The 8,800-nt window shown below is 34.2% G+C and overlaps 1 long non-coding RNA gene across 1 annotated transcript; it reads left to right on the top strand.

The window, feature by feature from the left end:
• The first annotated feature begins 2,400 nt into the window (after nt 1–2,400).
• LOC128672452 (uncharacterized) lies at nt 2,401–4,444 on the top strand. Its single transcript, XR_008404970.1, has 3 exons — nt 2,401–2,569; nt 2,955–3,103; nt 3,577–4,444. It is a non-coding gene; the product is annotated as an uncharacterized LOC128672452 (long non-coding RNA).
• Nucleotides 4,445–8,800: the final 4,356 nt, after the last annotated feature.

Raw genomic sequence — 8,800 nt, 5'->3', positions numbered from 1 at the left:
TTTTCCGGGATGAAATGTCTATAAAATGTTAACCCGGGATTCTGAGGCATTTTTGATTCATAATTAGTTTTTCAATTATCCTACGGGAACCTGACCGGGATTAAATGTATCTAAGATGTTAACCCGGTATATAAGGTCCAGTAGATTTCGAGTGATGCGCGTTCAGACAGACAGACAGACAAAAATTTCCAAAACTATATTTTCGTCATCTATATCAGTAACTAAGTATATTCCATGAAGAATTTAAAAAATATATCCAATGTACAAATTTGACCTTTCTTAAATTTTATTATATGTATTGAGTATTGGATTAGTTATTTTTAATTACTTTTTTTTTTCTTAATTACTTGTTGTTTAATGTACAGATATTGTAACATATTAGGTAAAAAATACTAGATTTATTTAGTTAATATAGGTAGTGTATTTTGGATAGTGAGATTTGATTGTCGAAATATATTCTAAAGCTAATATAAATATTAATGGTTTTCCTCAACAATTTTTAGCTTAGAAAATCTTCCTCTCAGAACTAACAAACACGACGTCAGAAACAACACATCGCTAGGAATTTTTCTATTCAGTGGTAAATGTTTACGGAAGAAGGACCAAAACACTTCCACAACTAAGACATTTGGGGATTCCCACAAACGCGTAATATATACTTCTAATAAATAAGATAATTCGCGCGCAAAATCTACTCCGCTATTCAAAAAAAAGGTACAACATACTTTAAGTTTAAGTCGTTTTGTCACAGTCGCACTTCACCAAATTAGACATTGACAGCACGAGAGAAAACATACTTTAACTTTCTTTCCTCTTTCTTCTCTTCTTCGTCTCCAAATTATAGAAAGACTTATAGCGAACGTCCCGAATTCGCTTGGGTAAAAAAGAGATAAATTATACCCCTAAACTTCCCTCAGGAATCACTCTATCTATTGGTGAAAACCGCATGAAAATCCGTGCTTTTGAGTTTATCGCGAACAGACAGACAGACGCGGTAGAGGACTGTTTTATAATATGTTAGGATATTATTTATTTTCAACATTTCCGATAGATATCAGAAACGCATGTTACAGATTTGACATGTAGATATTGTATATATTACTAGGTACCATGGAAGTACCATAGTATAAAACAAAGTCGCTTTCTGCTGTCTGTCTATCTCAATGTATGCTTAGATCTTTAAAACTACGCAACGGATTATAATGCGGGTTTTTTTTTAATAGACAGAGGAAGGTTGATGCATATTATTGCACCCGTGCGCGACTGGGGCGGGTCGCTAGTCTATTATATGTCTTGGGTGGCCTTTACGATCGCTATGTCGTTAACAAACAAGTCTCAAATAGAGCAGGTTAACACAACCAACGCTTAATTCGCGAATTTCGTTCTGACACAAGCCCAAAAGTCAAATTTTCATGTCCTTCGGCAATTTTATCCAAAAAATTAAAATGAAATCTAAAATTAAAATTAATTATTATTTTTATTTCGTTTCGCAATTTCTAATAATCGCTGTAAATGCCGTTAGAATTCTATCCACATAAGTTTATTTCTCTTGGTTCTTGGTTTAAAATAATTTCGCTTCCGATTAAGCCTATAAGATACCTTGGTATTGATGAGCTCTGTACGTAACTACTCTGTATCTTTATCACCGACCTCCCAGCTGCTGGCGCGATTATCTTATTATATGCACGCAAGTCGACACGTGCAAACTGCAATCATTGTGAACCAGAACGCACTGGACTCTTCTCGATTCTCTAGATTTGAGGACTTAGAGGACGAGTGAGTTAACAGAATCCATACTAATATCATAAATGCGAATGTCTGTCTGTTTCGCCCGCAAGACCGTTTTTATGAAATTTGATAGGACCCCGTTCAAATACAGACTACTTCTTTCAAAACTCAACCCTCAAAAGGCGATAAACTCAAAAACTACTGCGTGGATTTATTTTCATGCGGTTTTCCCCAATAGATAGTGTTATTCCTGAGAAAGGTTTAGGTGTATAATTTATTATGTTTTTAACCGAGGGAAGCAGGAGCGGGTCGTTAGTGATAAATGCAGCGTAACGTAACACGCGACAGACTGTAAATATCTAACATATTCACTGTAAGTATTTACAATACACCTTAAATAATAGTTCTAGAAAAATAATAAAATTAAAAGTAAAAAAAATGTAATAACTTGTACTCAAGTTTGTTAATAATATTTTTATGATTATCGCTATATTACATACTCGTAGTTCAATTAGATGTTTTTCTATCACAAAAACATTACATTTTATAGAATTAGTAAACTTTCCTACAACGTAAACAGACGGGCACACGGGGGTGTGTCTAATGATCCGTGATTTTTAAAATGGCCGCCAATGGACGCCATTTTGACGTCGCGCGATATTTCATCAAAGTTTGTTTACACGCTTGTTATCTGTGGATCATAATTATATATGACTCCGGCTAAATTTACCTTTTTCCTGGTTTGATCGTTCGCGCTGCACCCAAGAGCTAGAAAGCCCTTGCAAACTATTAGCTGGACTTGTTTTTGTGTGATCATCAGAATAGAAACAGAAAGTTCTTGGTGAGTGGCACGAGGTATTAATGGAATTAGTAGTTAATGTTCCTAGCAGTAGGTAGTACCAACGCGAGACCCTATCTAAATCCATGGTACCTACTTATTCCATGGTGGCAAGCTAGAACATAGATTTATAAAGGGCCCAAGCGCGGAGCTAGATGTCGTATTTTTTTTTGTTATCTATGGCTAAGACAATTTGATGAAAACAGTTTTTACTTGTGATAGTGGCAAAGTGTATGTATAAAAGAACATATTCATTAAATATATTGCAATTATTTCTTTCTGTCAAAAATCTCAATCAATATTAGTTAATGTTGCGCAAGTACCACAAGCTAATGCTAATCTCAAGTTATTATTGCGAAAAAATCTTTTAACAAACAAAATGTTATAGGATGTGGTGCAACGTTTGCAGAAGGTATAACGTCCCGGAAATCGAATAATACCATGCAAATAGTGACACCATATTCGCTGCGGTGCAATCAATATGATAAGATAAACTTGACATCGGGATCATAACTATATTGAATTAACATCGACGAGGTAAATTATAAAGTATGAATCAATTATATCCATCGGTTACGTCAGCCGCAGGTGTGTGTAGAATACATGAACCGTAAAAAATGTTTATATTGAAATAATGTAAGAAGATAAATACCTATTTCATCTTACTATTCTGTGTCCTAAATAGAGCACACTGAAGTAAAGGGCCTGTATGATCTGATGATGGAACAGAAAGTGTTGGTTCTCACAAATTTTGCCGATTTTGTGAGTACATTTATTATATTCTAGCTGCGCCCCGGTGTTTCGCTCCCGTGGGAATTTCGGCATAAATAATACCCTATGTGTTATTTTCAGGTTATATATTCTACCCGTGTACCAAATTTCGTAACAATCGGTCCAGTAGATTTTGTGTGAAAGAGTAACAAAAATACATACACACATACATCCTCACAAACTGTCGCATTTATAATATTAGTAAACTGTCCAATGTATTATGTCGACGCCAATTACAGACAATCAAAGAACAAAATATTTGCTACGAACGAACTACGAAGCTTGGATCGCCTACGAGTCCTACAAAGCGCTACGAGTCGTGTGTAGCACTGTAGCTGTCGTCGTAGCACTTTGAGATTTCCAATCGATACATCAAAAATTTCGAATTTTAAAATACGCGAGGTATGTAACTGTGAAATTCAAATGTTTGAAAGAATAATAGCGTGAACATGGTTTCCTAAAAAAATGGATTGCATAAATCTTATCTGTGCTGTACTTTTTTTTATTATATGTGTTATATAGTAGTGGAAAATTTTAAATATTTAAATATGGAATGATTAGTAGATCTCCTTGAGAGATCACGTGCGATGTTAATAATGTACGTACTAGCTTTTGCCCGCGTCTTCGCCCGTTATCTCGTTCGTTCGCTCATAAATTATTATTGTCAATATCTTGGGATCTAAGCAACGTATCGCGATGAAACCTATACCAGATTTTAAGTTAAGCCATCTGCTATACGACTGTGAAAATCACATCAAATTCCATCCAGTAGTTTTTGCGTGATGCGCGAACAAACATACAGACAGGCAAAAATTCTAAAAAAAAAATGTTTTGGCTTCTATTAGTCCCATAAACAACCCCCATAATTTTCTTTAATATCTCCTATGTACAGACATAGCCCACTTACAGTTTTATTATATGTATAGATTACATCACAGGCAGCCAGAATGAAGATAATTTTGACTAAAACGCAATATCTGCTAAAATGGTTATCTTTACAGAACAACACAGAGTTATGAACAGAACATAGAAGTGTCACGGCATTGCTTAACTTTGTTCCCTACATAATTAATTGCCTTCTATTATATATTACTGTTAACTACTCGTATACATTTAAAGTATTACATGTATACATAATACAAATTACAAATTTCGAATCGAATTTGATTTTTTATTTACTTAAGTATGTATTTTTGCAAGAACTTCCAACATTGCTGTTTTCTCATTGCGTAGTGCATCGGCAAGTTTCTGAGTTCGGCGACAATGTGGAGCTGGCATTAAGATTGGGCGATATATTTCCCAGAATTTATTTTCCAATATAAACACTTGTGTGGAGGCTCAGTACAAATGTAGTGATTTTATTTTTAGCAGGCGTTAAACATCCTTAAAAGAGGTGTTTTAAGACACGTACGAATTAAGGTTCTCGGATGTTCTTAAAATGTCATTTCTAAATAGTCTGTAATGTTGAATTATTTGGGCCTGTAGCTACTTGACCGACACGATCACAATACGATTTCATACACTACGATAACGGTAACGACTACTGTTAAAAGACAAAAAAAACTTGAATGGGAGATAAGAATGAGGCGACAGAGTGATATGAGTCTGTGATTATATTATTGTTTTATTTAACTTTGTTTAAGTATTTATTTCTGAACAAAGTAGTTACATTGTATGTTACATAACATGTCATTATAAAATTAATCAATAAGTTACATTTAAACTATCAAACATGATTATTTGCAAACCAATTTTTATATAAAACTGCTTTGTTAATTTTTATGATTTCACCTTCAGACCAAGGGTGATAAATTTCCAGGTCTCCACACGAGTGTAAAAGTCGGGAAACTAAATTCCCAACCTGGTGGGCTGGACCATAGATAAAATAAATATGGCGGGACCAATTTCACACAGTGTGATGGACGGTGACGTTATTTAACTAAATAAATAAATCGACGACACACAACGGCCCAAACTAAGAATGAATCGTGGTGGTGGTCCGATGACAACCAACACAGAAACGGGCACCAGAATGTTGAATGGGTCGCCATCTTGTAGATGACGACAGTAGGTATATCAGTTCTATGTTCTACGATGTCACGGAAAGACATACAGATACATAGCCACATTAAACTTATAGTTATAAGTTATAACTTATAGTTATAAGTTTAATGTGATCATCTCCATAAGGGGAACTCCCTTTCTTCTGTCGGTTAAATGAAATGAAATCTCGAATCATTATATGTACTTACAAGTACCTACTTCGTGTTACTGTAGGTAATTATAATAAGTGACACGACTAAAAAACATGAATAGGTACCTAAAATGTTTGCAAAACTTGTAGGTTAATGTTGTTGAAGATAAGTTTATCTGTTGCTTTCTATGCCGTTATCAGCGCAGTGAGGTGGTCAGTTATTTTAGGGCTCGTTCGAATCCAAACCGATCCGATTTTTGTTTATATTTTTTTATTGCAATAACGTTAAATCACAGCGTTACACTCTTAGATATTATTATTTCATATATACTTATATTATGCGGATCCTGGGTTCCGATGCATCGTCTGAGGAAGCAAGTGGCAAAACGCTCAGATATAGAGAGAGAGAGGGAAAGAGGGATGCTCATTACATAGTAAATCCCATCAACTGATCGGTCAATATATATGAATAGTAAGTAAGATAGCAAGATTACTTTTTGTACTATAGGAACATCATGGTCCAAAACATCTGCGAGAATTTGTTGGGTGTATAAAAAGTCCCTGTATATCAATGGAGCATACAATTGTGCAACAATAACCTGTAAAGAGTCGACAAAAACCTGGAAAGCGCCTGAAGCATTTATTTTTTCATAAGCACACATTAAAAAAGCATGAACATTTTTTTTTAGTTTAGTTTATCTAAGTATATGGAAAGGCAAAGGGATCTAAGTCCATACAGCCATCGTCTGTAATTTGGTATCTATAGACAGTGCCTATTTGGCGGGAATCACGCAATCAACTCTCAATCCATACCTTACCTACGTATAAATATACAAAATGTCTACAATAATATTCTGGCTACTATTTTTTATAAACTACTGATAATTTTTATCAGCGATATAAACAAAGATTTCCCCCAAATAAATGGCAATAAAAATACAATCTTACATAATGACTACGTAAATTTTAACTATCTGTTAAAAATAACCTACGTTAGTGGAAAATAACAATTCATAACATATAGAGTAGGTTCATTAGTTCTATTGGAGTGCATCATTGTGTATGTATGTTTATAGAAGATTCGATAATATCTGGAACGACCTTTGTAAGATAAGGATGGATAATTATTGTCCACACTTTCTGGATCGTTGAGTTTATTGATTTGATAACACATTCTTGGATACGGTTGCAAAACAACGAAGGAATAAAGCTAAAGTCACAATAAAAGATAAACTAACTCGCGATCACTTTCCGATGATAATGCGATTGCGATTCTAAGAAACCCCACTGTTTTAGAATCGTAATTAGAATGCTAATTTGAACTTCGAATTTGAAATATGGCGCGAGTTTTACACGTAAACAATCTTATCATGTTTTTTTTTTTTATGATTCTACACCAGAATAAATAAAAATATGACTTTTTGAGAAAATCCTTAAGCGATTAAGTTTTAGACTTTTGAATTTTTGAACATTTGATTTATTAAAAAAAAACACTGTGAAGATCTTTTACATGTAAGGACTCGGAAGAGAAAAGAAACAGAAAATATTACTAAGCTGTAATTTGCACATTAAGTTAGCTAGTATGGCTGACAGTGCGTCAAGCCCTAACCCATCTCTCACATGCGAGCTCCCAACGACGTAGTAACGACAACGTGTGGTTTATTTGTTTAACGAGAAAGTTTCCTCAGAAAACAACGCGTTTGTAGCAATGATATCAACGCCTGCGTCAATAAATGGGTGATTTAGTATGGTAGTATGGTTTCCACGCATTTCCCTGTGCCGTATCTGAATGACGTGGAGGTTATGAAATTATTACAGAAGCAAACATCAATTTACTAGGTTTGTGAAAGGGAAAGAAAAGTAAAAATAAACCATAGATTTAAAACGTCTTCAAGCTATATATATTTATCTTTCAACACCATATCCTAACTAATATTATAACTGAGAAAGTAATCTTGCTTGTTGCCTCTCACGAATTATCTACTCAACCAATCTTCTTGAAATTTTGCATAAGTACATATAGTTTGAAATACGGTTAAGGACATAGGATACCTTTCATCCCGAAAAAATAACTGTTTAGCTTAGCCGCGATTAAAAGCTAGTTATTTATAAAATAGTTATACTATACTTTAAGCTAAAGTGTTTTGTCACTATCGCAGTGTACAATATTTGGCATTGACAGAACGAGACAAAACATACTTTAACTTAAATTATGCTTTAACTTTTTAATAAGTATTAATAACCTTTAAAGAAAGAAGTTATTCTAATATGTATTAAATGTTCGTTAATAAGTTGTAGGTGTTACATTTATTTTCAGCCTAAGTACTATATATTTGTCTAAATTAAAAAAACATTTTTAGAGTTTTCGAGAGAATTCCTTTGATAACGCACGTTGTGACGCTGGCTAGACTTGTATAAACATTATCGAGGCAATGTCATACGAATCTAAACTCAACACAATAATATCATGTTTTGCTGCTTCTCCTCTCGTTCAAGTTGCAAAAGTGGATCAAGGGAAATAACTATTAGGATAATATTTTCTCATAATGTGATGATCTAGCAAAGCGTGACCTTTGAGTTCCGCTAATCTTAGCCCTGTCTAGAACTGTATATCACTCACGTTACTTTTACTTTATATTATTTACTTAAAACTTTTGTATCACCAATCACGCATGTATCTATAGTAAGGAAATTAACAAAAGAAACGCAGTTTAAGTCCTTATTATAATTTATTGCAGACACGAACTATCCAGTTCAGTAACCCCGCTGAACTGGGGCCTTAGTCCGCCAAACAATCGCCCAGTCTTTTTTAGCCAGTTCTTGTAGACATTTTCTACGAATGTAAAGTTTTTCCAATATTACAAAATAATAATAAAAATGCTTTTCGTATTTCTAACCATGACGATAGTTTAGAAGACTCAGAACCCATTTGGTGTACGACCCACGTTACAAAATATGTCTATTTATTTACAAGTAAACTAGATAACTTATCTTAGTAAATAAATAACCGAAATCCGTCTATAAACCATGTGCGGAGGTGTCTAGTTATAATTAACAATGTAAGTTCCGTGGCGTTATTGCGGGTTTGCAATGCGCTTTCCCCTTACGAATATTTCAGTGAGAAGGATTCGACCAATCACATAGTGGCATTGTGACGCGACGACAACCATACGGCAATGTTATTGGTTGGCGGAAAAGCGGATTGTAAACTCGAACTACGACCTTGGTTAACTGTTTAAAAATACACGAGATCATTTATTACCATAATG

Source organism: Plodia interpunctella, chromosome 9, assembly GCF_027563975.2.
Source record: "Plodia interpunctella isolate USDA-ARS_2022_Savannah chromosome 9, ilPloInte3.2, whole genome shotgun sequence".
NCBI lineage: Eukaryota > Metazoa > Arthropoda > Insecta > Lepidoptera > Pyralidae > Plodia > Plodia interpunctella.
Note: the sequence above shows the minus strand (reverse complement) of the source record. Positions and strands in the feature narration are given on the sequence as shown.